The sequence below is a fragment of the Rhinolophus sinicus genome, chromosome 2, assembly GCF_057876585.1.
Source record: "Rhinolophus sinicus isolate RSI-liver-muscle chromosome 2, RSI-T2T, whole genome shotgun sequence".
NCBI classification, from domain to species: domain Eukaryota; kingdom Metazoa; phylum Chordata; class Mammalia; order Chiroptera; family Rhinolophidae; genus Rhinolophus; species Rhinolophus sinicus.
In genome coordinates this window covers 160,553,557-160,580,930 of record NC_142502.1, presented here as the reverse complement: position 1 = coordinate 160,580,930, position 27,374 = coordinate 160,553,557, and the positions used below count along the sequence as shown (strand labels likewise).

General features: G+C 42.1%; 1 long non-coding RNA gene across 1 annotated transcript in view; it reads left to right on the top strand.

The window, feature by feature from the left end:
- Positions 1-27,134, top strand: part of LOC148758941 (uncharacterized) — a 74,837-nt gene extending 47,703 nt beyond the window's left edge. The window contains exon 4 of the long non-coding RNA XR_016020464.1: positions 26,248-27,134. This is a non-coding gene — a long non-coding RNA (uncharacterized LOC148758941). The remainder of the gene's footprint in view (positions 1-26,247) is intronic.
- The last annotated feature ends 240 nt before the right edge of the window (positions 27,135-27,374 follow it).

Genomic DNA, 27,374 nt, shown 5'->3' with positions numbered 1-27,374 from the left:
TATACAAAATTTAAAGGGCAATTGCCACTTCCTTCTACCCTTAACCATTACCATTCTCTTGTTCTCTATATCTCATTTCATCACTTAGGATTTTGTTCTGCTCCTAAAAATAGATATTTTTATGATGAAATATATAAAAATAACTTTTAAAAGAATAGTAAACTCTATTTAGAAAAAACAGTTTTGAAACTATTGTTTTTATGCCACAGATCATATTTAAAGTGAATAAATCTTTTACAAAAGCATAAACAAACCCTTTTTAATGTTTTAAATATTCACATATTCATTCATCCACCAAATATTGAGTACGCATTGTGAATACTAGTGCTGTACATTCATTGGTGTCATCACTTTATCTGTCTTTCATTAAGTAATCATAATTTTTATAGTTTTACTAATATGTTTCCAGCACTATTCTTCCTCACTTGCAATATAGATTTGGTGAAGTTACTAAAATTATCCTTAGACAACCTTATAAAGAAAATGAAAGCAACCAAATAAGCTCAACTCATTCACGTAGCATTTGTAGTGGCCTCGGCTGTTAATGGTACATCATTATATCCCCATGGGCTATGACAAAGAGGTCACAGACAATCACCAGCGCAACCTTTTCTCTCTCACAAAAGAAATATGTAAATAAGATCAGGTGCATTTATTTCAGGGGAAATATTGAGTCAACTCAGATTTATTAAAAAGTAAACTACTTCAAAATTTCGTACTCTATTATTAGTAACAAATTAATGTCCACATACCTCATACTCTAATGGGAATAGCTGTGTTAGTAACCCGTCATCAATACCTCAGTTTGAGTGAAGGTCTGAGAGTAGATTCTAAGAGATGAAGTGAGGTATAGAGAGAAGAGAAAGAACAGTGGTACTTAGAGTAGGGAGGGGGCACCCTGGGGAGAAACTGTCTCTAATGTTTTAGTTTTGCACAGGAACCCTGGTCTCTGAAATAACCTCCCTAGGTCCTCGCCTTGTTTTCCCCAAAATCATAGAAACTGAATTCTTTACAGCTGCAATTCATATTTTACTTCTAATTGCTATAATTAACATGACTAATTACAATGACAGAAAAGGGAAGTCTGCTCCTTCTGAGAGCTTTTATATGTTGACAGTCATTATAATGACCATTTATGATACATTTTTAAATGCATTAAAGTGGTGGTAGTGAGGTTGGAAGTAAATATTGTTGCTATGGTTTTAAAATATAAATAAATCAAAATAATAATTCCATTAGTACAAGAGGTAAAATATGCCACAGTAGACTTGACAATATCTTTTAGTATTATAAGTATGTAGCATAATGGTTTTTTTTAAATTTCATAAAGATGATATATTTCAAATCTGTGTAAAAAGGATAGATTAGTCAATAAATGGGACACCTATTTGAAAAAGAAAATAAAGGCAAGTCTCTATCTTACTCCTTATATAAAGTACATTTTAAAATATCTAAAATTTTAAAATAAACTAAATGAATCCATTAAATTTCCAGAAGCTAAGCTGAGTGCATATAATTTTGGAGTAAGGAAGCTCCTTTTACGCATAAACCTTGAGGAAAAGATTGTCAGTTTGGGACTTTTTGCTTTTTAAGTTAATTTAACCACAGTGGAGGTGGTCTCCTTATTCCCGTTGAAACGATACTGGAAAAAAAAATTTGCAATATTAATGACAAAGTAGAAGATAAAATATACCTAAAACATTTATATACAATGACCATAATAAGTTTTACATATAAGAACAAACAATCCTATAAAAGGAAAAAGGGCAGGGACTTGAATAAAGAGTTCAAAGAAGAAGAAACACAACTGTCCCCAAACTGTCAAGCACAGGAAGATGTTAGAGAGAGATTCTTCCACAATCACCAGCTTATCCCCCATGTCACACAAGGGGAAATGAGGCTCAGAGAGCTTTAGTGACATTAGTGCAGAATTAATTCAACTTTACCTTGAAAACAGTCTCTAGAGATCTTTATCCATCAAATGTGAGTGAAAGAAGGTTGAGTTGGCAGCCCTCCACATTCAGACCTGTGTACATGGCCCCTGGGCAGGCATCAGGGTGAACACTGGAGAAGCAGAGGGAGATCCCAAGGTGCCATTTGCACTCTTGGCTGCAGAATACAAGGGACCCAGCTCTTTTGGCTTGGCTGCTCTTGCAGTAGACTTCAGAGGCGAGACATTGAGTTAAAAAGACATTCCAGGTCAGCCCCCATTTGTTTGAAAGATAACTTCCAGCCCAGCTCTGCTGAAGGTCACTGACTGTAGGGCAAGGCCTTGCCAACCACGGATGCAAAGATCAGACCTGCCATCCAGGGTTGGACACTGATACAATCTGAATGGAAACCAAGAGGGGGGCAAAGAAAGCAAAATCAGTATAATCCTAGTGGCTTTAGCTATCACCCAGGTCAGGTGAGTCCCTAAATCTGGCCTACATACAACTGATGTCATGGGAAATAATACTTTCAGGTAATATACAGATATGTTTTCATTTTAATGGCCTTGTATTCGTTTCAATATGTGTAAACACATAACTGGCACATACACGTCAACATCATGATTTTACATATATGGTTTTTTAGAATGAGCCTGCAGTAAGTGTTTAGATTTTTTTTTTTAAAGACTTCATTTAAAGAACAATACTAAATATTGATAGTGCAGGTGTTTGAATATGGCAACAATTGTGAATGACGTAGACAAAGGACTGAAGTTTGGGAAACACTGATATAGTTCATTTTGTATAATGTTTTTTGGTGCTTTATTTATTTATTTATTTTGACAAGCCCTGGAAAGAAATACATTTTCCAATGCCTGCCAATCCATCCATACATACATACATTTATGCAGCTGTAACAGAGTTTGAGAAACAGTACTTCCTCCTATTTGTGCAATGTACTCTGGAATCTAGATTCATCTTTGTCCCCCCTTTTCCCTTTCGTTCTCCTTCTCATATTTAATCGTCTTTAAGTCCTTCCTCTTGATTCATTCCTTTTTCCATCTCCAGTGCTTCATTCATGGTCTATGCCCCCATTACCTTTCACCTGGACTATATTCTAACCATCTCCTCGCCTCCAATCCAATTTTTCTCTTTCAATCCACCCTCCACACTGTTGCCAAAAAGGTTATTCAAAAATCTCTGACCTGACCCTGTCATGCCCCAGCGCCCAGGATAAAGTCCAAGCTACTCAGAAAGGCTTTCAAGTTACCTGGTTGTTGGTCTCTGCTGACCCTTCCAAATCCCAGTACTGGCAGAATCAGGAGGAGAAACTCAGGTTTCCTGACTCTCAGGTCTGATGCTCGTCTTAACATACCATGCTGCCTCCTCAAAGAATCTCTCCCTGTTATTTTCATTCTTCAGGTGATAACCTGCCTAGGTAATGCCTACCTTTCAAGCACAGGAAGTTTTGAGTAAACCCTGTCATGAGACAGACAGAATGTCATCAAGTAGACTAGACGTGGTCAAGGATAGTGTGTCCCTCCCTGAACACATAAAGTGGAGGGTACACCTAGTGATAGAAGTGAATCAAAAGCATATTAAAAGTGTCTGTTAGGCAAAACTGAATTCATGGTGGCGACTGCCAATAGTACGGAAGGATTACCTAGGCCATCCTCACTTGGCAATTCTTCCACCAGAAGCAGATGTCTCCAGTGAGCAGACAATGAACCATTGGTCAAATTCCAGTCTGGATCAGCTTAGGAGAATAAGGGGAGTATATCCCACTCTCCCTCCCTTCCCCCATTGGTGTTGGATTTGCCTTAGCCAATGGAATATTAGCTGACATGATACAAACAGAGTCATCAAATGTGTTTGCCTGTTTTGACTTGGCCTCTTGAATGGTTTCCACCCTCTGCCAGACGAATATGCCTCAGGTAGCCATTGTCCTTTCATCTGGGTCCAGAAATGGAACCACATGGAGCAGACCTGTATCTGACCCTGAGCCTGGAGTCCAACCTAGCTCAGCCAGCCCAGGGGAGCACAGCTGAGATCACACCAAGGCTGACCCGCAGGCTCATTAGCTAGAAAAATAAATGTTTTGTTCCCAGCCACTGAGATTTGGAGGTGGTTTGCAACGCAGTAAAAACTGACTAACCCAAAAGTAAAGTGGGTTATGTTTTGTTTTGATCAAGTTAAAAATCAACTCTAAAGTTTTCCTTTTTGTGGATTATCCACGGCTGGAGGTTGGGGAGGCGTGGGGAGAGTAATAATGTGCAGTTGACCTTCTAGCCCCCGCACATTTCTGGGGCATCTCCCAGCATGCCCGTTGCCTAATGCGGAAAGCTACGCAACCTCATTCTCACATTAGGCTGACAAGAAAGTAAATTAGGACTGTTACACTCCTGCACTCCCTCCTCCACTTCAGTCACATGAAAACCAAAGTATAACAGAAAATCAAGCGGCTCTTTATTGTTAGCATATCCATGCCACTGCTTCTCTTTTCCAAAACGGGGAATTGTTTTTATCAAGGGCCTGCAGCGTTGGCGATTTTGTCTCCACGCAGTTTTAGCCATAATTTTTTCTAGCGCGAGTTCACGGTGCCTGAGTCCTTTTGTAAAAGGAGTGTTCCCAAGAGAAAGCTAGCAGGGTTAACGCTGCAACGTCCGTCCAATGGCCTGGATTACACAGACCTCATTTTCCGCTAGCCGAGGTCGTGCTGGAGCTTCTGTCCTCTCCGTTTAGTCTCCTCTGTTTTCACTCCCCTCCCCGCGTCTGTTTTCTCCGGTTGGTTCCAGCCTGCCAAACGCCGATTCCCCGCAGCCCGACTCCCCTGCGCCATTGCGGACGCTGTCCTGGAGGTGGCAGTAGAGAGCCGCTCCCTGCCCTGCCGCTTACGTCACCTTGTTTACCCGACTCCGGGTCATTTTTAGATCTAAGATCACAGGATGTTAATTGGGCCAATGATTTCCCATTCGTTTTGGCAAAAGGCCCTAATGTGGGCGTTGGACAAACACGATGTCCTTCTTGACAATGAAATTTTGCTGCGGGGAGTATTTATTGGCAAACCCTTGGAATTTCATCTTTAGGAAATGGGAAAGCTGTGCGTTGGTCTGTGTTAAGCGCTTGTTTTGGGTCACTTTAGTTTTGGAGCCCGAACGAGGGTGGTGTTAACTAGGGAGAGACAGGAGGCTAAATATTAACAGTGGTGTCTGGGAGGCATCGCCAGCGCCAGCTGAGAGCCCTCTGAAGGACTATGCCTTGTCACTTCCCCTTGCCCCTTCTAAAATAACTACTCAGCAGGGAAGCATTTGGACTTTGGAACTTGGAGGAATAAGGAACACAGCTGATTTGGTCCATCTGTGCCCTCCTTCATTGTGGGGAGACACTTGGAGCACAGGGACTCTGTTGCCCCCGCCTCAGATGCCCTCACCCAGGAATTGGATCTGAATGTCTCATCGCCATAAATTACACCTTTCACAGGCTGGAACTTTTCGTCCCAACAACAACAAGCACCAGTTATTTATTACTCATTTATTACTCCCACACTATCCAACTACTGATGAGGAAAGGTGAGGCACAGAAAAACTAAACGGCTTCGCTCACTCTCATCTCCCCGCCCTGTGTCATTTTTGCAAAAGTAAAAACATGCGAAGCCCTTGGCTTTCTGCTCATTCTGTGTCACCTTTGGTGGGCAGGAGATGGAAGGGAGTTTGCCTGTGACTGTTCAAGAGGCATGATAAACAAATAGAATTCCTCAGCTATGCAATCCTTTATAAGAAGAAACATCTTATTCTAAGGAAAAGAAAGAGAGAGGATCATCTGTGAGTTAATGTTAAAAATAAACGAGCCCCTGAGTTTCATAAGGGCCCATTCTTCCCTGTCTACCTCCCATCTCATCCTTTTATGCCGCTGCTCCCGTATAAAAACCAACTCCCAGAGAGGGTAAAGCCCCTCTCCCTCAAGTAGTGTACCACCAATTGAAGGGATCACACTGGCCTGGAGAATAGACCGTTTCCAGGCAGGCAGGAAGGGAAGGAAAATTCAATTCCGTTTGATTCAACGACCATCTCTTGAGCTTCTAATCTTTGTCCACCACTCAGGCAGTATAGGTTATAAAAACATGAAAAGACACAGTTCCTGCTACTGTGGAACTTTGAGTCTAGTGGCATTTATAGTCTTAGGGAGTTTTCTGTCCCTTTTGGAAAGCACATAATGAAAGAAGAGTTGAAAAAGATGTTATAATAAAATGGGAGAATGCCAGGTAAATGGCTTGGAAAAGCATTTCTCCTCTTTGGCATCTACTTAAGAGTGGATTGGGGCAGGGCCTGGCAACAATGGCAGAGTTGCTGAATGGAGAACAGAAACCCCGCACTCCAGGCACTCAGGGGCTCTAAAGAGGCTGAGAAAGGCAGAAAGAGGAACCAGGAAGCCACTGCTCAGGGCCCAAGGGTACATCAAAGGGTATGGATTTGGAGCCAGTCAACAAGAACCATGGAGTTCTGCAAAGCAAGTTCTGGACTACAGAGCATTCCCTATAGCTGCTGTCAGGCATGTATTCCAGACAAGCATTAGGCTCTGTTTCAGAAGAAATATGTGACTGGGAGGAAATAAATGGGCCCAGGTCCACTTTTCACCAGGAAAACCACCTTTCCAAATGCCTTTTGTCAAGAACCTGGTGATAATTTGGATCCATCTAATAGCAGGGAAGACAGCAAATGGAGAGAAAGCAAACGATGAAATATTTTTACTTTTTATGGTTATATGAAAATTTTAAAACATTTTTAAAAACTTTTAACTTGTTAAATATAAAATAAATGTAGACCACAGCATAAAACAAATATACAATTTAATATAAATTATAAGGCCAACCCTCTAGTAACCTTGCAACCACCCATGAAAGGAGCTAGAACCATGTCAGCAATTCCAACAAGAACTTTGGAAGCCACAGTAGCTGCTGTAGCCTCCAAGGACAGACTGGGTGGGTCACTTACAGGACATTCTGAAGCCTCCAAGGAAAGAAAGGGCCCTTCAGTCATCAATCAAGCAATATTTACTGAGTATATACAATAGGGCTACATCAAATTAGAGGACCTCATCATCACACTTTACCTGAAGGAGGTGAGAGAAGAAAGTCGAGTGCCTACTAGATGCTAAGTGCTTACCTATGTTATTTTTAAATGAGGTATATTAAGGATTAACACCCACCACAACTTGGTGAGGTTGGTGTTATTATGGTCACAGCTCTTGTCAGGTGGCCCACTTTACAGATGAGGAAACTGATGCATAGAGACGTTAAGTATCTTGCCCAGTGTCATGTGGCAAGTAAGAGGCGATTGGCACTTGAGCCCAGGCAGCCTGGCTACAGAGCCCCATTCTTCACCGGCTCCCTAAGTAATAAGTTGGTTAGTATGCTAGATACTTCTGTTTGCCCTTCTAGATCCACTCTCCACCATTCTCCACCCACTCGATGCTGCAGACTATCTACAGGCTCCATTACCCTTTTAGCTTTTGGTTGGGTTTAGCCAATGGGTATCCTAGGCAGGAGATCAGAGGGAGGGTGAAGCATGTGGGAGACCTGTGGGGGGAATGTCACCTCCAGGCTGGTTGCGTCCCTTGACTCATGGTCACATCTCTTGGCAGCTAACCAACCACACAGGGCCCATCTGCGGATTCTGGTGTTCACACCTCTCCTTGAGCCTTCAAGCTTAGGGGTGGTCAAGTAGCTGTTACTTACTGCACTACTTCTGTGGTTTCCCTACATCCTGTCCACACCTTTGTAAATAGCCCCTTAAACTCTCCTCAAATTACCCAATTTGAGTGTGCCATCTGTTTCCTGCCTGGATCTGACCTGTTATAAATAGGAAGTCAGGAAAGCAGCAGCTCAGAGGCCTCCCTCCCTGCCTGGGCAGCATTCCTCACGGGGACAGGACCAGTTGCAGGTGAATCAAGATGATCTCTCATTAGAAGGGCTTCAGGATGGGGTGTGTGTGTGTGTGTGTGTGTGTGTGTGTGTGTTAGAGAGAGACCTGGCTTACGGCCTCCTGAGTCAAGACAGGCTACAAGTGTTTCTATGTTTAAAGGATCCTACTCCTTCTAGGAGAAGAGCTGAAGGGCGGAAACAGAATGTGGGGGAGGTTAAAGAGATGGGCTTCCAGAGTCATACTGCCTGGGTTCAAGTCTCAGCATCTCCACTTACCAGATACATAACATCTGGCAGATCATTTATCCACGCCTCGGTTTTCCCACATATAAGGTGGAATGATAAACAGTAAATGGGTCAATAATGCAGTACCTGGCCCATATTAAGGTTTAGATTATTGAGAGAGCTCAAACATAGAATGTTTGACTTTTGAAAAATGCAGGGCGCATGAATCTGCCTTTGTTGATGATGCACCCAAGGAAACGAACCATGCAGCAGATTGCCGCAGCTTGGATCCTGGGACCAGTATGGAACGCTAAGAGAGGCTCACAGTGTGAAATTCTTCCAATACCTCTTGGCTCTGTCCTGGATTAGGCTGCCACTGGAGGCCACACGGAGCAGATGTCCATCAGAAGACCAGAACAAATAAAGTTACCAGAAATATCTCACATTGAGAGAATGAAGTACCCCCAGCTCTCCCTTTTCTAAAGGCTTTCCTTCCATAAATATCACTTTTCTCTCCTGCATTGTCAATTGCTCCCTCTTGTGAAGAATATTCTCATCAGCCTATAAAGAGGCGCTAATATTTCTTATCTTAAACTCTCCTTTGATTTCACATCCTCTTCCATTTCTGGGATCTCATCCATAGCAAAATTTCTTCAAAGAGTTAGTTCTTTCCCTCCTGTTCTCTCCATAACACAATCCATTATCGTGTCAGTCCCAAACTGCTCCCCCAAACTGCTCTTCTCATAGTCACCCTAAGCTCCACACGACTGCATCTAACGGTCAACTTTCTATCTCTCTTGGCCTATTAGCTACATTTGGCCCAGGGGGACGACACTCTTTATGTTGACACATCTTCCTGCCTGGGCTAAGCTTCCGTGGATCTCCTGAATCCACGGAGGCCTGGATCTCCTCCTCCCTCCCCAGGTTTGTCAGCATTCCATGACAGCAAGCCAGCTACTCATGAGCTCCTGGGGTGTATGGTGTACAGAGATGAGCTCATGTATCGGTTCTTCACAGTGCCTCAGGAAATGTGAAGAAACTTCCATCTTTGGCGACCGTTGGGTGCCTGAGCCTGATGGGAGCTGAAGGGGGGCGGGGGTAACCAAGGAGAAGCACCAGAGATGGTGCAGGGATGATCTCTAGTCTGTCTCATGCAGCCCCGGGAGCTCACACCTGTCAGATGCTGACATTCGCCTCTGGATTATTATAATTTTATTATTCCGGTTTTACAAGGGAAGAAAATGGAAGCAGGGAGGGTATGGGATTTATTAGTTTTCTCAGGCAGGGTCACATAAGGAGCGGCAATGCCTCAATAAGGTTCTGTGTAGAAGAAACCCCACCCTTCCCCACTGCTGTCCTGCAGGGTTCCCCAAAAGTAAAACTCAGTCTACAACCCCTTGCAAGCCTTTACAGGAATCAGTCCTCTCTCTTAGCAAAGCAGGATCAGACCTGGGACCAGAGCTTAGTCCCAGGCGCTCTGCATGACTGCAGAATCCTTCAGGCGCCTTGTTTTTGTGTGTTGGGGCGGGAGGTGGTGTCGTGTTTGAGGCAAGGAGGGAATGAGGAAGGGAGAGGCAAACACCGGAAATAGGTCTTTTTCTGTTTAGGATTTTAAAGTCTTTTTAACCCTGTCTGCAGAGACTGTGTCTGAGTGTGAGAAGCAGGATGGTCCTCAGGGAGACATGCTTGAGAGAAACCAGTGTTGGTCTTTAGCCTTGATAGAGTCTGAGTACCATGGCCAGGTTTGCAGGACCAATCTGGAGCCCCGATGTCAAAATGTCTGAGGGTTTCCCACTCCTTCTTCTCGTCTGGAAGCAGAATCCAGGGTCTCTGGTAAGGATGTTTTGAGGAAAGTTTCATTACCCATTTAGGTAGTTTCAGGAGATGCGATGTCCGTTCCTTTCTTCCTTCTGTCTTATACCATCAAACCAAGGAGCCTTCCTGTGTGTGCTCGTCCTCACCTCTTCTACGGTACCTTTGGAAAGCTAATGAGCGGTGGAATGTAGAAAACAACAGACCAGATCTGGGTTTGAATTTCAGTTGCCCCGTTTAGTAACTCGTGATATGCTTAAGTTTACATGTGCTCTCAAAGCCTCAGTGTCCTCATCTATAAAATGCTAATCATAAACCTCACCTCATGGAGTTTTAGTGAGATTTAGAGTCAACGTTCATAGGATTCTGGGGCGTGGGTATGGTCAGTGCTCAGTAAGCAGCAACTGTTAGAATAAAGTTCCCAGTAGGCTAGGCTTTCACCTAAATCCCTTCCCATACAAAAAGGTCTCGTGAATCACTTAGATCAATTAGGATGCTTTGGGCTATAAACAACAGGAACTCCAACTGAGAATAGGTTAACAGTAGAGAAGATGTATCACCTACTTAACAAGAAATCCAGAAATAGCTTCAGGGATGGTTGATCCACAGTTTAACAATGGCATAGAGGCCACACGTTCTTCCATCTCCCTGATGTATCCTCAACCTGTCTGCTTTGTCCCCAGGTAGTCTTCCTTATGATTTCCAGACAATGGGCACAGTTCTAGGTGGCACGGGGAGACACAACCACATCCAATAGCAGAAGCGGATTGTCTCCTTGTATGTATGCTTTTTTAAGCGAGGAAATATTTCTGAGAATCTCCCCTACCCCCAGAAGACTTCTCATCACATTTCATTGGCCAGAATCATCTCACTGTGCTTATGTTTGAACAAGAAGACAATCACCACAATTGGTTGTTTCAGATTTCACTCCTGAAACAGGAAGGATGGTTATTGGATAGGCAAACAACCAATGATCTGCTCCACTGTTTCCTTAGCAACATCCATAACAAGGTTTACTGAGCAGCTATTCTGTATGTGCTCAGGCGTTGGAGGTACTGACATCATAGTTTAATGTCAGCCTTGACAGATTTAGAACCTAAATGCTGGAGACCTTGACTCACAGAGAGGAGGTGCTCAGGAAATGTCCTCCGAAGCATGAAGCTAAAGGGCAAGGTGGAGGTGCCTGGGCCAGGTTCATTCATGACCAGGAAGGGCTGTGTTGGAAGCAGGACTTGCAAAGAGGTAGGGGAGCTCCCCAAGCTTCAAGCTGGCACTCAGCTCCCAATTATGATTCCAGAATTATTAGCTTTGATTCTGTGAGAAAGGAGCACATCAAAGCCAGAATCCTATGAATTAAAATGTTGACTAATCGAGCTAATTATAGTTCAGTCATCTGAATTTTCACACAGTGAGCCTGAGTTCTCATGAAAGCCTTCTCTTGAGCAGGAAGCTTTGATGATGCAGCAGCTATTTATGTCCCAGGCCTAGTCCTCACTCTGGCCAGGAATCCTCACTGGATTTGCCCACTCAAACCCCATATGGGTTCTACCCCAGGTTCCTTGAAAGCTGAAACAAGCTCAACTGAGGTGGAGATTGTGGAGATGTTGGGAGCAAGATCCCCTTCTGTGGAGAAAGATTTAACCAGTGTGTCAGGATGTCATAATGGGATTCTTTTTATTTTCAATTTATTCCAGATTTTAGAATACTTAGGTAATTTACATAGCCTAATTATACTTTAGGAAGAACCTTCTCACTTAACATGTCTCAGTTATCAGATGCGGAGTGGTATAATAAATTTTAATCACTGTTTAGATGTTCTTTGCTGCAGAGTTAATAACATAGACTAAGCCTAAATCTTTGATGAGCTACTGAAGACATTTTTTGGTTGTCACAACTGAGGAGGATAAATGGTACTGGCATCTAGTGTGTGAGGCCAGGAACACGGCCTAACGTCCCGCAATGCGCAGGGTAGACCCCCACAACAAAGAGTTGCCCCAAATGTTCACAGTGCAGTGATTAAGGAATCTTGTGTTAAAGGGTAAATGTCCACTCAACATTACAGTCATCCATGCAAGGAGACAACAGCATGTTTACTTAAACGGTGTTACCTGCCACCAAAAGACATATTTGGGCAGACTTCTTTACAGTTAGCATTTCTGAAAGAGAGCGAGGAATAAAGAAATGGATTAAATCCATGACCATCATAGTCTCAAGTCTTACGTAAGATGATTAGTTCCTCCTAGTCAATCTGGTTGCCCTTCAGGTAGCTGTCCCTGATGAATCACAATGTTTATGGATGCACAGGCCCACAGGTTAGACATTCTCCCTGTGTAGACAATCAAAGAGGCAGTGTATAGAGAGCATGATCCACTCAGTATGTTTCTGTCCCCAAACTACCTCTTCTTAAAGGAAGTCTTAATTAATTCTATTGTAAGTATTATGTAAGCAATAACAAGGTTTTCAATCATGCAAGATCTAGGTACAAATTAAGTGCTCCTGTTATAAACCTGAACTGTTACCAAACTGTGCCTTAATCCATTCAGGGAGCATGAGGCCTTCCTCTGACTTCCTCTTTCCTGTGCTGTCCAGTGTATTTGGAGCTTAAATTCACTGGCCTTTTTCACACACTCTTAACTGTGAAGATGTCATGTTTTGTCTTGTCTTTTTGGAGAAAGACTACTTAAAAATTGTTTTCATGAACACATGTCCATAATTTAAAAAGTCAAATAGCTTTAAAAGTCTAATGGAATTCAGCAGTTTCTTTCTTCATTTCTTCCGACTCCCCCTAGTCTTCTTGTTTCTTCTGGCATTTACACATTGCCATATTTTAAATAGTATCCACCTGCTGTTTTCCTTTGGTTCAACAATTTAGATGTATTATCTTCCTGTTACAGTAAATGAGGATTGAGCACTCTTTTCGGCTAGCCCTTCTGTTTTACCTCCCTAGTCTTCCCGACATAATGACATTATAATTTTTGGTGAAATTAATATTTGCTATTTACATCATTGTACATATGCAAGGAAAGCAGAACATTGTAGTGTACTATTATTTTTATTTATTACCTTTTATTTTTCCTGATGTTGATAACTGCCTTGTTTTTTTCACTAGTGACTACTTTAAATTTCTTTCTTTGTAGTACCTTTGGTTAAAAGTATTGTACTCGTGATCTAGTCTCGCTTTGCAGAGGCCAAGTTTAGCTGACACCCTGAGTTTTCAGCCCCTGAATGATCTCTACCTCATGACTCGCTGAAAAGAGACTCTGACCTTCAGGCCCAGCCCATTTCCTCAGCTTTATTTTCTTAAAATGGGTCATTCTTCAGTCAGAAGTTTTTGTCTGCATTTAAGAGCTTACCTTCAGCTAATCTGCGGCAGTTGCTAGGGGCATGTGAAAGTAAATACTTGAACCCTCAGCACTGTAGTTTCTCTAGTAACACATCTTAGATCAGTTATTAAACAGCTGACATTGGTTTCTTCAGAAGATCTCAGGGGCAATGCCCGTTCACAGATGGCACCCGCTGAGTTCTTTTTTCTCCTTTTTGGCTTTATATTGTTGCTAGCTGCCCTTTGGATCTGGGGCCTTTAGGTTGCCTAACTGGAATCATCCTGGGCTGTGAACAATCCAGGGTTTGTTTAGAATGTTATCGAACAAGTAGCAACCCTCTTCTGGCTTCTGCTTTCCCTGAGCATGTCATATCATATCCCCAGGAGTCACTGCCCTGACCCTAGTCCTCTCTACAAGGACATATGCTGTTGCCAGTACATGCAACTCTAGTATTCCTGTCCCCAAGGGTCAGTGGGTTCTTCATAGGAGATAAGAACTACAATGGTGAGGAGAGGAAACCTCATTAAAAATATTCATCCTGCTTCAATTCATCCGGAGAAAAGAGCTCACTCAGCAGAGGATCTCCATCAGAAGAGGTTCTCTCCCAAAGTATGCTGGCCTCTCAAGATGCTGCTTTCAGCTTCCTGACTTAGCTAATTCAGCCTGGTCTGCTTGCTCTTGGAGGATGCTTGATCATGTCAGCTTCCTGGAGATAACTGGCCTTAGCTTGCCGTGCCTGTGTCTATTCCTGTACCCTTTCTCATGGAATTTCTTCCTATCCAAAAATGAGCAGTTGTGGAAGTCAAGCTGTTGATGCTATAAAACCTTGAGGCATCCAGATCTCTCCCCAAAATTCAGTGACACCTACTTCTAATAGAAAGACAGACACACCGACAGAGACCCTGAAACACTGGTACAATATTGTTTTCCTTAAAGACAGCCTTGGCTTTCTACTTCTGCATCTATGCTCCCTTCTCAACAGAGAACAAAAGGATTTTTGTGGAGGCAGACACACCCCACGTTCCTAGTTTACAGAATTTATTTTTAACCAGGACTACATTTAGAAATATATGAGCAACTATACTAGTAATAATAGGCGGAAGAAGAGAAGGCGTGTGTGTGGATTCATCTTCCTAGGTAGGTGTGGTTCCAGTTAATATTTAAAATGGTCTCGAGTTCTCTGAACAGACACTGGCTGTCTGATGGGGGAGGTGGTAAAGAGAGGGACAGGTGGCAGTGGGAAAGCTGACCTACGATTAAAAATTGATTGTACTCAGTTTTCAGATTAGATCATTGTAGGCAGATGGCTGTGAATTTCAATCTGATTTTGTATTTCACTTTTTGGGAGGAGATTTAAACTTATTCACCAACTAGGCAATTTATGAACTCACATTTCAGCTTTAATTCTACCTCGTCACAAGTAGAATTATAGGGCTAGAAAAACTCCACCAATCATCCTCTTCTGGAAAGAACCACACCCAAAGCCAGCCAGGGCAACAGGGATCCCTAACACACTTTTTGAGACTTCTAATTTAAGGTATTCCACAGCCGGTCTTCTTTGGGAGCAAATTCCGTTGTTCTACTTTTTCCATTCTGTTAGCTTCTGCTGTGTTTCCTCTTCCCTTGCTCCAGACGGCTGGATAGACCACTACCCCACCCCAGGCTTCTTCACCTTCAGCCTCAGCCTTAGTGTGTGTTCCTATTCCGTGGGCATGGTGGACCAGGCTATAGCCCTGGGCCAAAAGAGGAGAGTAAACAGGGAGGGTATAGGATTTGGGCTAGAAGGAACTAACCTGATTCCAGAGGCCGGCCCTACAAGGGAGCTTGGTCTACTCCAGACACAGTGTCCAAAGGGAAAAGAGAGCCTTCAAATGGTGATACTAGCGTATCCTATTTGGATGGTGGTGTACGGCAGGGAGAGATTCCAGGCAGCAGCAATCATGCAGGAATTAGGTCCAGTAGAGATCTGGTTCTGGAAAAGCTGAACATTCATGGAGGGTATCAACAAATGGATGAAAAGACAAAGAATGATGTGTTTTCTTTCAGGGAAAGAAAGAAGAAGGCATGGTGTCAGGGCCTGAATAAGCAGTCGAGGGATGAGACTATCACTCAAGTTCTAGAGGGATGGTGGGCTTCCTTCTAGCGGTCATTGCCAGCACAGCGGCCCTCATTCTGCCCACTCTCTGGGTACCTTATTACAGCTTTGGAGTCAGTGACCATCTTCATGAGTTCTTACTTCACATCTAGTCTGGACCCCTTTCCTGAACTCTAGGCCTTCACATCCAGCTGCCCACGGGACCCCTGCACTTTTTGGACTTAACATGTCCGAAGAAACCCACCAGCTATCCCCAATCTGCTCGTCTTCCTTTGTTCTTCATGGAAGGGATTCATGCTTGACTCTTCCTTCTTCTCACCCATAATATTTAGTCGTCCATCAAAGCTAGTTGTATCTGCCTTTTAAATAGCTCCTCATTTTCTCCCCTCCTTGCCACTTCACTGCTAATATCTTAGTCCTGGTCACCATTACCTTCCGCCAGAATTTACGCCATAACCTCTTAACTGTTCTCCCGCCTCAAGTCATGCATGCCCTTTGCTAACCCTTCCTCCTAAATGCAACTTTGATTTTTGTCTCTTTTTTGCTTCAACTCTTCACTGGTTCCCATTGTCCCCAGGATAGAGTGCAAAATGTAACCAGCATGATTTAAAAGCACACGACTTGCCTCGCCTGCCTGTCCGTCTTCACCTTTTGCCTCTTCTTCCACATCATTCTCCAGCCATATTGAACTTCCTGCAGGTCCCTGAGAAAGCCTAGGTTTCTCTGGACTTCACAGCTGTGTACATGGCATTTTCACTCTATTCATTTGAATAACTCATCTTTTGGGGTTCAATTCAAAATATCATCTTCTGGAGGACTCCTTCTCCGGATGGTCCCACAGCCTGCTCCCACAGCCCGAGTCTCCTTCTAACCCTCATACTTGTCTCCTGCGTGAGTCTTCCTGACGAGGCTGTGAACACTTCCAGGCAGAAACAAGGTCTTTTCCACTGAGGAGCAGTGCAACAATGCAGAGACCATGGGTTTTAGAGTCAGCCAGACCTGTGTTTGAAAACCAAACCTGGAGTAAAACACCTGGGCAAGATTTTTATCATCTCAGGATCTCTGTCTCATTAGCTGTAAAAGATAACACTTCCTCATAAGTTGTTGTAGGGATTAAATATGGTAATAATACAAAGCACTTGGCATTGAGCCTGACACATTGTAGATGCTCAATAAATGTTAGATGAAGGAAGTTCAAGAAGAGAAGCTCCAAACAGGCTTATGGACAGTTGTGAGCGAGGCCGATGTGAGTCACCATGGCTTCGGCCATCTTGGCAGAGAGACTACAGAACTGAATGGAGTTAAGGCCAGACTCTGTCTCGAGAGGAAATGCTAATAGAGCAGGAGCAAGGCAACATCCAGGGCTGATAGAGAGCAACACAAGGAAGACTGGAAGTGAATGTGGGAGGTCTTAGTGAGATTGCATGCAGCATTTGGCTGTGACTGTTTTTCCAAAGCATAACTGAGGGAATGGATGATGGGAGGTGGCTGCTACTCTCTTACCTGCCCTGGTGAGGACGAGCTTAGCACCAGAGCTGGCCTATCTACAGACCAAGCTGCAGGGAGCAGGGGAAGACAGGGCAGGAAAAAAACGATGCTGATGGACACACCCTTTCTAATCACAAAATCCAGCCGGCTTCTCCACCCCTTCTCTTTGGGAGGAGGCAGCTCCTTTGGGAGGTGATGGGGTGCAGGAACATCTTCTCTTCTTTCATATTTATCCAGCGACAGAGGGGCAAGCCGGGGGGAGCTGCTATTCACTTCTCCTGGGAACAACTCAGAGATAAGCTTAGAACTCATGGCCATTCTAAGAATAAAAGGAATTTTTTCGGATAAGAAAATGAATCCCCAGCCAGCTGCAGTGGACTCTTAGTTTGAAGAAGTCATATACACAAGAATGAGAAAAAAGGAAGGGAGGAACTCTTATTAAAAAATTAGAATCTGCTGACATTTATTTGAAAAATGCCTAGTTCTCTACTCCATGAATTTCCACAATCTGTTTGCCACAATCTAGTTGAAGATACCTATTACAGTCCACAAGAAATAAACCCACCAAGAAGTGGCATCATGAAGTGACCTAGTAAAAGCTGCCCTTTATTTTATCACCCTGGTCCTCATTAGACACTGCAAATATTTGATCATGCAAACCTGATCAAAAGTCATTGATCGTGACCTTATGCAATGCAACCAGTTTCTTTCTCAGCCTCTACCTGAAAGGGAATATAAAAGATGGCCACGGATCAGTAAGATGCAAAAGTGGAATCTCCTCCTCTCCTCTTTCAGTGCAGAGGCATAGCCCAGGGAAGGAGAGCAGATGAAATAAAAAAGTAACAAAGGGCAAGAGGCTTACCTGTCTCTGACCTTGATGTGTCCCCATCTCCCCAGCCCCATCCAGTCCTCACCACCCTTCACCTACATATATACCGTGTTCCCCGAAAATAAGACCTAGCCAGGCAATCAGCTCTAATGTGTCTTTTGGAGCAAAAATTAATATAAGACCCGGTATAATATAATAATATAACGTAATGTAATGTAATATAATATACTACCATGTCTTATATTAATTTTTGCTCCAAAAGACGCATTAGAGCTGATTGCCCGGCTAGGTCTTATTTTCGGGGAAACAGAGCACAGATAGATAGATAGATAGATAGATAGATAGATAGATAGATAGATAGATAGAGAGAGATAGAGAGATAGATAGAGAGATAGATAGAGAGATAGATAGATAGATAGATAGATAGATAGATAGATCCATACCTCTCATCACCGTATTGTAAAATCAGTGCTGTCAAAACTAAAGCTTTTCTGTCAGCAAAGTATTCCCTTCCCCCCACCTGCCACCCCATGAATCAGGAAATTTTGTAAAGTGGTTCATGATCTTCCTGGAACTTACCTAATTGTAGAAAGACTTGAAACTAGAGGGACTTCCATTCCCAATGGGCAGAGACTCAGAGATATAGGCTATTTTAGTTTAATCATCTCTTCCTTTTTGGAAATTAACAGCTCAAGTCTCTGTTGATTTAACATGCTGTCCCTGTAATGCAGTGGGGACTTCACACAAGTAATGAGGACAGGCCTTTCTGTGATTATTTAATACTTTTGGTCCTTTGTTTTTGTCATTTTTCTCTAAAATGAAAATAAATCCATGAACAAAACTGCCACCTGCATTTCTTCTTGTACTGAAAAATATATGTACATTGAAATATACTCTAGAGATAAGGGAATTTCAGTCTGTCTCGGCAATGTACTTCTGAGCCATAGGTATTCTTGTAAAAGAGCAGGCTCCATAATACATCAGGACAACAGACGAGTGACTGGGCAGGGAATGGAGGGAGGAATGAATATGTGCCTTAAGTTTGTTTCTTGGGTCTCTGTCTCTTTGTGTCAGAGCAGTCTGGTGCTGTGCTTGCTTGCGATGATATCAGCTGGCTGTGGGTAGAAATTATGATGGTGGACTAAATTAGACTCCATGACTTCAGTGTAGGGAAAAGGAGGAGGAGAGAGGAAAGGAGACCGGAGTTGCTGTTTAAAGTACAGTTAATGGAGTCCCTGTCAGGATCAATCAATGACTTTATACAACATTGAATTGTCAGGGAGGAGTCTTCCCTTTGTTTTGAGGAAGGAAAAAGCAAAGTGCTTTATTCCTCAGGATTTTAAGGACAAGGGAAGTCTTCCAAATTAGGGTGGGTAAAGATGGGGGGATAAACAGAGAGGCCTTATTACCCAGGCCACTTAGCAAATGTTCAGTGATCACCTGCTCTGTGCAGAAGCCTGAGCTGCATGGAGGAGAAGCCCCACCCCTGCCCTAGACTGGGGATTTGTGTGGGTGGAGAGGTCACCATAACATCCTGGCTGGTGCCCTGCTGAGTTAGACAGAGTCTCAGTTTCACACACTATTGTAAGTTGGTAAAATTGGTCTCTGGAATCCTCCTCCCCACATCCCTTCCTTGTCTGGGTATCATTCTTGGTCGTCAGGTTTTGCTCCTGTGGCTCCCAGCTTGGACTCTCCTATTTCATTACCCCCCCTCCCCCCACCCTAGTTTATAGTCTTAGTTCCTTTTCTCACTGAAACACTGAGTGAGGTGGTGGAAAGAGTACTGGTTCTGCTCTCAGTGGGTGAATTTTGGCAAGTCATTTCACTTCATTGAGGCTCAACTTTTTCTGTAAATAAGAATAGTAGTAATGCTTGTATTGTGAGGATTAAATGAAATGATGAACATGTAATTACCTACAGCTAAGAGAATGTAACACATGCCAGGCTCAGTGCTGAGTACTCTGTGTATAAAATCCCATTTCATCCTCTAAACAGCCAGTCATACAGGCATCCTCATCCCACTTACAGGTGAGGAAACTGAGGCTCAGAGAAGTTAAATAACTTGACCAGCCATGCTGCTAGTTTGTGGAGGTGTCAGAATTTGAATTCGGTTCTGTCTTACTCCAAAGCCCATGATGCTGGTAACCACAGTTCCCCCCCACTGCCTCTATAAATGCCCCTGTAAATTGCTATGTCAACAGATGATAATTGTATCAGATACACCTAATACCCAGTCCCATTCATTATTGGACATATTTGAAGGTACCAAAGATCACATCGTTTATATGTAAAAAAAAAAAATGCAGGGCAATTAATGTTAATACAACCACAGGCTTTTACAGTGAAAGGGACCTTCGAGATGACCGAGGCTTGTGGTTTTCAGAGGCCCCACACCAAGCTCTGCTTTTATGTGTTTTTAGATTTATTATTATTTCTACGTAGCATTTTATCTTAAGAATGGTACTAAGGCTTGCTCTTTTCTAATTTACTCGCAATCATTTTACACTGGCATTTGAGGGGAGCATTTTACTGAAGCCTTAAGAGGTGAAGAAAATCAAGGTTTCCTGACTTCTGGTCCAGGTTTCTCTTTACTCCTCGGTCCTACCTTTTGACATAGTGTGTCCAATGTAGTCAAGAATAGAGAATATTAAAAATTAGTAATCAAAAGAGACTTTTTCAAAGAAATATCTTAAGAAAGTACATAGGTCTGGCTGATTTAAGCAAAGGCAGTGGAAGAATCAACCAGTAGACAGTAATAAGACATAAGTAATAAGAAAGTCACAAAAATAACAAAAAAGGATTTCAAGAGGAGCATGGAAATGATGTCAGCAGTGACTATTATGAAGTTGTCTCCTGTTGGAATGAGCAGAGAAATACTAGCCTGTGAGGTCCTTAAATTCGTTTATTCATCATTTATGAAACATCTACTGTATGCCGGGCACGGTATTAGGCAGAGGGACAACAAAGATGAATAACACAATGTCCCTGTGCTCACGGGCTGACTAACTAGCACAGGAGGTGAGGAGGCAGCGGCATTTGTGTGATAATAGCAATGACAGAGATGTATAGAGTTCTGGGGATGCTTCGAGAAGGGACATCTCATCCTCGCTCTAATGGGGAAAGGATGATGGTCAGCAAACCTTTCCTGAAATATGTAAAGATGTACCTGGGAAAAATTCAAATTAGAGGAGACTGCCGTAGGAGGACATTGTTTTGGCCTTAGGTAGAAGGGAATTGAGTTCCTTTCCACTTTTTCTGGTGAGACAGAGATGGGCCATCCAGAAGGGCGCCTTGACCATAAGCCACAAACCGATCAAAACCCAAACCACATTGCCTCAGGGCTATTGCTAACTAGAAGTTCTGCTTTCCATTACTATAAATAGTTTCCTAAGATTATTTCTTCCTACAAAGATGAAAACAGCTATTCCTCAGAATCCGATCGGGTGGCATTTTTCTCAGTGATCACTTGGCTCTTACCTCCTTTGTTTGATTTCTGAATAAGTGTGTGCTATGGGAACCACACTACCTACCTCTTGGGTACATGAAAAAATAGGAAAATGAACAGTACTAGCTATGGAAGGCTAAATTGCTGAACAAGTGGATGCTAAAGTACAATGGCTGAAATCCAGCAGAAGTTATTACTCATAAAACAGGGTGACACCCCAAGCTATCAGCAGCTCTCTTCCACCTGGAGAATCATGCCCCAAGCTCCTCCATCTAAGAGTCTGCCCCCTTGACGTCTCTCAGCATCCAGTTAGAGGAAGGGGAAAGAATGTGTGAACACTTTCTTAAAGAGCTGCACAAAAGACTGGCGCGTATCATTTTTCCTCATATTTTATTGGCAAAAATTAGTCATATGGACACATTTGGCTGCAGGCCCTGCTGGGAAATGTAGTTCCAGGCTGAGCAGTTGCTTCCAGGCACACCTCTATTGCTATGGACAAAGAAGATTTTGTTGGGGAGTTACTGTTTTCATCACATAAACCGAGAAAAAGAAAATGGATAGTTACAGAACATCTAAGTTATAAGAATACCTCTCACAAATCAACAAGTTGCACACTTTAAACTTACACAATGCTTTATGTCAATTATATCTCAATAAAGATGGAAAAGGAAACAGAGTGTTTTTCAGCCTAGAGCATTTCATAGTTATTTGCTCGGTAACATCAATACCTGACCACTTCTTAAAAGCTTCAGATAGAAGTCTATTCATAAGTGGAAAACATGGGGCCATAACCAGGGGATTGTATATTGCTTGTTTGTTAAAACCTTGATTCGTTTTAAAAACATTTAAGGAATCTAACAACTAGGTAGATAATATTAACAGCAGTAAGTCATGGGAAACTTAGATTTTCCAAAACAGAGCAATTTAATCACATCTATAGATATTTTTCAATGCCTTTCGTATGCTAAATACTTTGGCATAACATAAAAAAACAAACAAACAAACAAAAAAACACTGTCATTAAGAAAAATGTTTAAGTATATGTATACAATTAAGATTGAAATAGAAGTGATATAGCCCAATGTCACCACTGACTGCCAAATGGATTACACAGAAAAAAGACATGTTAAGTATGGTTGGAAGGCATGGAGAAAGGACTTGAGCAAAGTATTATATAATATTAAAGTGTGGGTCAAATGTTGATGGGCGTAATGGATAGAAAGGCATTACATGTATGAAAGTTCCAGAAATAAAAGAGAACAAAACATGCGTGAGAGACGAGGGGAGATGAGTATGGATGAAGAAATGGATAACTTTGACTCATTACAGTGGTGATTCTCTGTGAATGGGGTGAAAGTAGGAGAAATGGGGAGTTAACCTACTGCTCCCTAGGTGTGCATGAGGTAGCAAGTAGAATGTGTAGCTTTAAAAGCTCCCTAACTAATGCTGCTACATGTTACAAGATTTCACTGAAACATTTTGAAATACACTTTTAATATGTTATATTTAATTGTTTGTTGAAGATCTTTGACTTTTTTTTCTTAAGTCTGGAGTAGACTTCAAGTTTTGAAACATCTGAAAAATCTTTCAAAGTAAAAGTAAGATTCCATTTAGCAAGACCGTGACTGGTACGATGTACTTCATAAGTGGCCAATAGATTATTGAATCGATAGACTGATAAACACTTTAAGATAGGTTCACTGAATAACCATGTGACAAAACAGAATTCAAAGATAGCTCCCAAGATTCCTGTCCCCTAGTTATTCGATCAAAACTAATCTAGGTGATGCTGTGAAGAGATTTTGCAGATATAATTACAGTCCCAAGTTAGTTGACCATAAAATACAGAAAGCCCTGCAAAAACACAGCTTGTTCTCTGGCCAGTAGCAGAAGAAGTCAGAGAGATTGGAAGAGTGAGCGCTCAGTGTGTCATTGCTGACTCTAAAGATGGAGGAGACCATGTGAAAAGGAATGTGGGTGGCGTCTAGAAGCAGACAGTGGCCCTACGATGGCAACCAGCAAGGCAATGGGGACCTCAGCCATAAGACACTAGATTCTACCAACAACCCGAAGGAAGCTGGAAGCAGATTCTTTCCAAGAGCCTCCAGAAAAGGGCCCAGTCTGACTAACACTTTGTTTTGGACCTTGTGAGACTTGAAGCAAAGAGCCCAGTTGAGCCTACCCAGACTTCTGGCCTACAAACTCTGAGCTAATCAATGAATGTCTTGAGCTAAGTTTGCAGCGATTTGTTTCATAGCAATAGAAAACAAATATAAATGATACCTGAATTCTGTTTAAGCAGAGATCGTATAGTTCAAAGCTCAGTTCTAATCAACTATGAAAACTTTCCTGATCACCCCAGAAGGATCCTTTTCTCCTCTCTAGTCCTGTGGCAATCTGTTTTATCATTCTGGAGTTGAGCACCACATACCTGTGTACTTGACCTTTCTTTTGCCCCTAGATGGTAAACTCATGATGGCAAGAGTCAAGGCTACAGTTTCTACTTCTAAGAGTATAGGAGTGTAGGAGGAGGTAGTGGACAAGCCTGATTTTCAAGAACTTTTTATCAACAAAGACAATGAAGTATTATGAGAAAGAGCAAGTGGCTATCGTTTTCTCTCGATAAATAAGAACCTAGGTTTAACATTCGGTTGCTAAGATCAAGGTTACAGATCTCCTGTGAGTGCCAACCTGACCAGGTACTATCGCTACATAATGGGCAAACCAGAATGACTAGTCTGACTCATAAAGGTATAATTGAGACCCTTCTAGTTATGAGTCTGTTTTATTCTTAGTGCCAGTTATTACTCCATCATCATGGCTTCATCCTGTCCCTGTTTGCTGCTGAGGCTGTGACTATGGCAGAGTGTTAAGGCCTGGCTTACAAATTACAACGTTCTTTTCTTGGGTAATCATGTGAAAACAGTCTTACCAGCCTCCAGATGCAACATCCTTTATTTCTGAGAAACTCCTTAATGCACATGTATTTCTAATACGAGTGAATTTTAGCCTTTTATCTTGATGCATGACCCCCACTCCTGCAAATAACTTAAATTTGAAAAGTGCCCAGCACGGTGCTTGCACACTGATTCTGGGAAGTGTTGGCAATGAGCTCACTTAGTTCTGGAAGAAGGCGTCTGAGAGCCTGCTCCAGCACTGTGAATTCATTTCTCCTTGCTTTTTCAAAGGGTAGCAAAGGAAGAATTATCCCCTTTTGAGATGCCTTACAATGCCAGAAAGAATGATCAGACAGTCTTTGAAATACAATAGTTTTGGGGACCAGTGTTTAACTCAAGGTGAGAAAACCTGATTTTAGGAGACTCTCATGTCACCCAATGGCGATGTCATTTGATAAGTTTCAGAACCTAAATTAAATGCAATTTTTTTTTTAATTTTCAGATAAAAATTTTTTTTTAAATTTACTGGCAATGTTTTTACTGGATTTCCTTGGCCTCCCTTATATTGTGATTGTCCGTGTCTTTTTAGACTGACCTGTCTGCCCCCTTTCCAGTTTTGCAGTAATTCAGGCAGTCTCCTAAACTCCTCCTACTCAGACACCCTCCTTCACACACACATACCGTGTTCAAGTCCAAACCTAGGATGTTCAACCTCCAAACTATCTTTCAAAACCATTTTCATTTCTCCATCATTATCTTCACTGCTTTAGATTAAGTGCCCCAGTCTCCTAGCCGCTCTCTCCTGCAAAATAGACCTGAGTGATTTTTCTAAGACATCAATCTAGTCACGTCACTCACTGTTTTGCTTCAAGTCCTCTGTCCTGTTACCATCAGAGTACACTTCAAATTTCTGAGCCAGACCAGTTGCGCCTTTGCCCATTTCTCCAACCTTATCTCCTGCCTTCACCCGCTTCCTTCATTTCTTCAGTGTTTCTCAAAGTGTAGTCAGTCCTTGGACTGATCCCAAGAAAATCCCACTTATTAAAATTACAGATTTCTGAATTCTGTCTGAGGTCTGTAACATCCATAACTAAGAAAATGATAGTGTTTAAAATCAGGACTGTTTCAGAAAATCAGGAACGTTATCATTTCTCACAATTTATCAAGAGGTTAAAAACAAATGGCATTGTGTCCTCATAAATGATTATTAATTTGTTTTAAATTAAAAATAGTTTTGTTGAGAGAGAAAACAACAACGCTGTTTTCAGAAAAGGTATTAGGCTAGGGGTGTGTGTGTGTGTCTGTGTGTGTGTGTGTGTGTGTGTGTGTGTTGAAAGGGATGGGATAATTATTCAGGAAGGTTTTTGAGGGATAGTATGAAGAGTTGGCATTTGATATAAAAAGTGTTCTGGGATAAATATGAATTCAAGCAGTGAGTTTTTCAGTTTTCCCTAATGTGTCCCTAAGGTGGGTCAAGAGTTTATTTTCATTGAAAATTATATTTTAACAGAAGTGTAAAATAATATGTGCTCAATGATGAAAGCAAAACCATAAAAGAAATCTCAACAGGGCTAAAAGTAACACAAGGAAAGAAATCAGCATGTATTTTTTTAAACAATGGAAAGAATTCCCATTTGTTTGTAATTAAATACTAATAAAGCCCTGCTTTCCACAGAGGTATAAATAGATCTGTTTCGGCTCTCATTAAGAAACAGTCTGGATCATTGGGGAACTACACTTTATTTGTTTTAACCAGACACCCAAATAAATTAGTTTTGTGGCAGAGAAAATAGTGTTCACCCAATATTCCACATGCCTCCCTATTTCCCGGCCTCCTTTGTTGTTGGGTTAGGGCCACATAACCAGTTCGTCCCCGGAAACTAACTGAGCAGAAGTGATATGTGTGTTCCCCTTATCGTCTGAGATTGGGAGCAGTGGGGATGCAACCACATGTTGCAATGGTGGTGTCACAAGAGATGGACCCGAAGTTCCTGAGTTACCAAATGAAGGAGAGCTCTGCCAATCTTCTTTGAATTTTGAGTGAGTAAGAAATAAACTTTTGTTGTGTTAAGTCACTGCACATATTACTTTGCTAGGGCTGCCGTAACAAAACACCACAGACTGGGTGACTTAAACTACAGGAATGTATTTCTTTACAGTTCTGGAGGCTAGAAATCTAAGCTAAGGTATCTGGCAGGTTTGATTTCTCCTGAGGCCTCGCTCCTTGGCTTGCAGATAGCCACCTTTTTGCTGTGTTCTCATGTGACCTTTCCTCTCTGCAGGCACGTCCCTGGCTTCTCTTCCTCATTTTACATGGACACCAGTCATATTGGGTGAGGGCCCCACCCTAACCTCTTCATCACCACTTTAAAGACCTTATCTCCAAAGATGGTACATAGTGAGGTACTGGGGCTTGAGACTTCAACATGTGAGTTTTGGGGGGATACAGCTCTCCCTCTGTCCGACGCTGAGATTTTGAGATTTATTTTCTTATCAAAGCTCGGCATTGGTTATCCTGACCAATTCAGTTTTCCTGGGAACAGGAATGAAGATGTGTTTGTTTTGAACATATAAATTTATGTTTATATGTGAGGGGTGTTTGTGTGTGTGTGTGTGTGTGTGTGTGTGTGTGTGTGTGTGTGATGTGCAGAACATCACAGCCCTTGAATGAGTTACAAGATAGCAAGATATTGTTCCCCTCATCCTTGGGATGATAGCCGGGCTGGTTCTAGGGGGTGGGAGCCCCTAGACTATTCAACTTAGGTCATGAACAGTCGTGTATGTCCATCCAGTGTACCATACAAATATTATCTGCCACATATGCAATGGTTTTACAAAGATTCAGAAGTACTTTTATTACTGTGAATAAGTATATATCATGTCAACATACATATTTTATGCATTTCCCCCACTTTATGGAATACAGGGAAAATTTACTGATAACAAGTGCCAACCACTGTTCTAAGTTCACTGTTCTAATGCATGAAACTCTAAATAAGGTAAACATATTAACTTATTGTATTCTCAAAATAACTCTGCAAAATGGGCACTATTAATATCCCATTTTATAGGTGAGGAGACTGAGGCACAAATCAGTTAAAGACTTGCTCGAAGTTATATAGATGATAAATTGTGGAGCCAGAATTTGAACCTAGGCATCCTGACTAGTTTTTCTGAAGCAGCACTTACAGTCATTGCCAATTTTAAGCAAAACGAAACAAAAAAATGTTTTAATGACTGAATTTCATGGTTGGATTTTGTGATTTGCTTCTTTTCCCATTATGTCTAGCATGCAGTGGTTGAGTCAAGTTTCTTCTTTGATGCCTTTGAAGAGTGATTGTTTTGGTTTGGAACAAAATAAAATTAATGGTTTTCCCATGAAAGCCCAAATTTTATCACTGGCAACAAA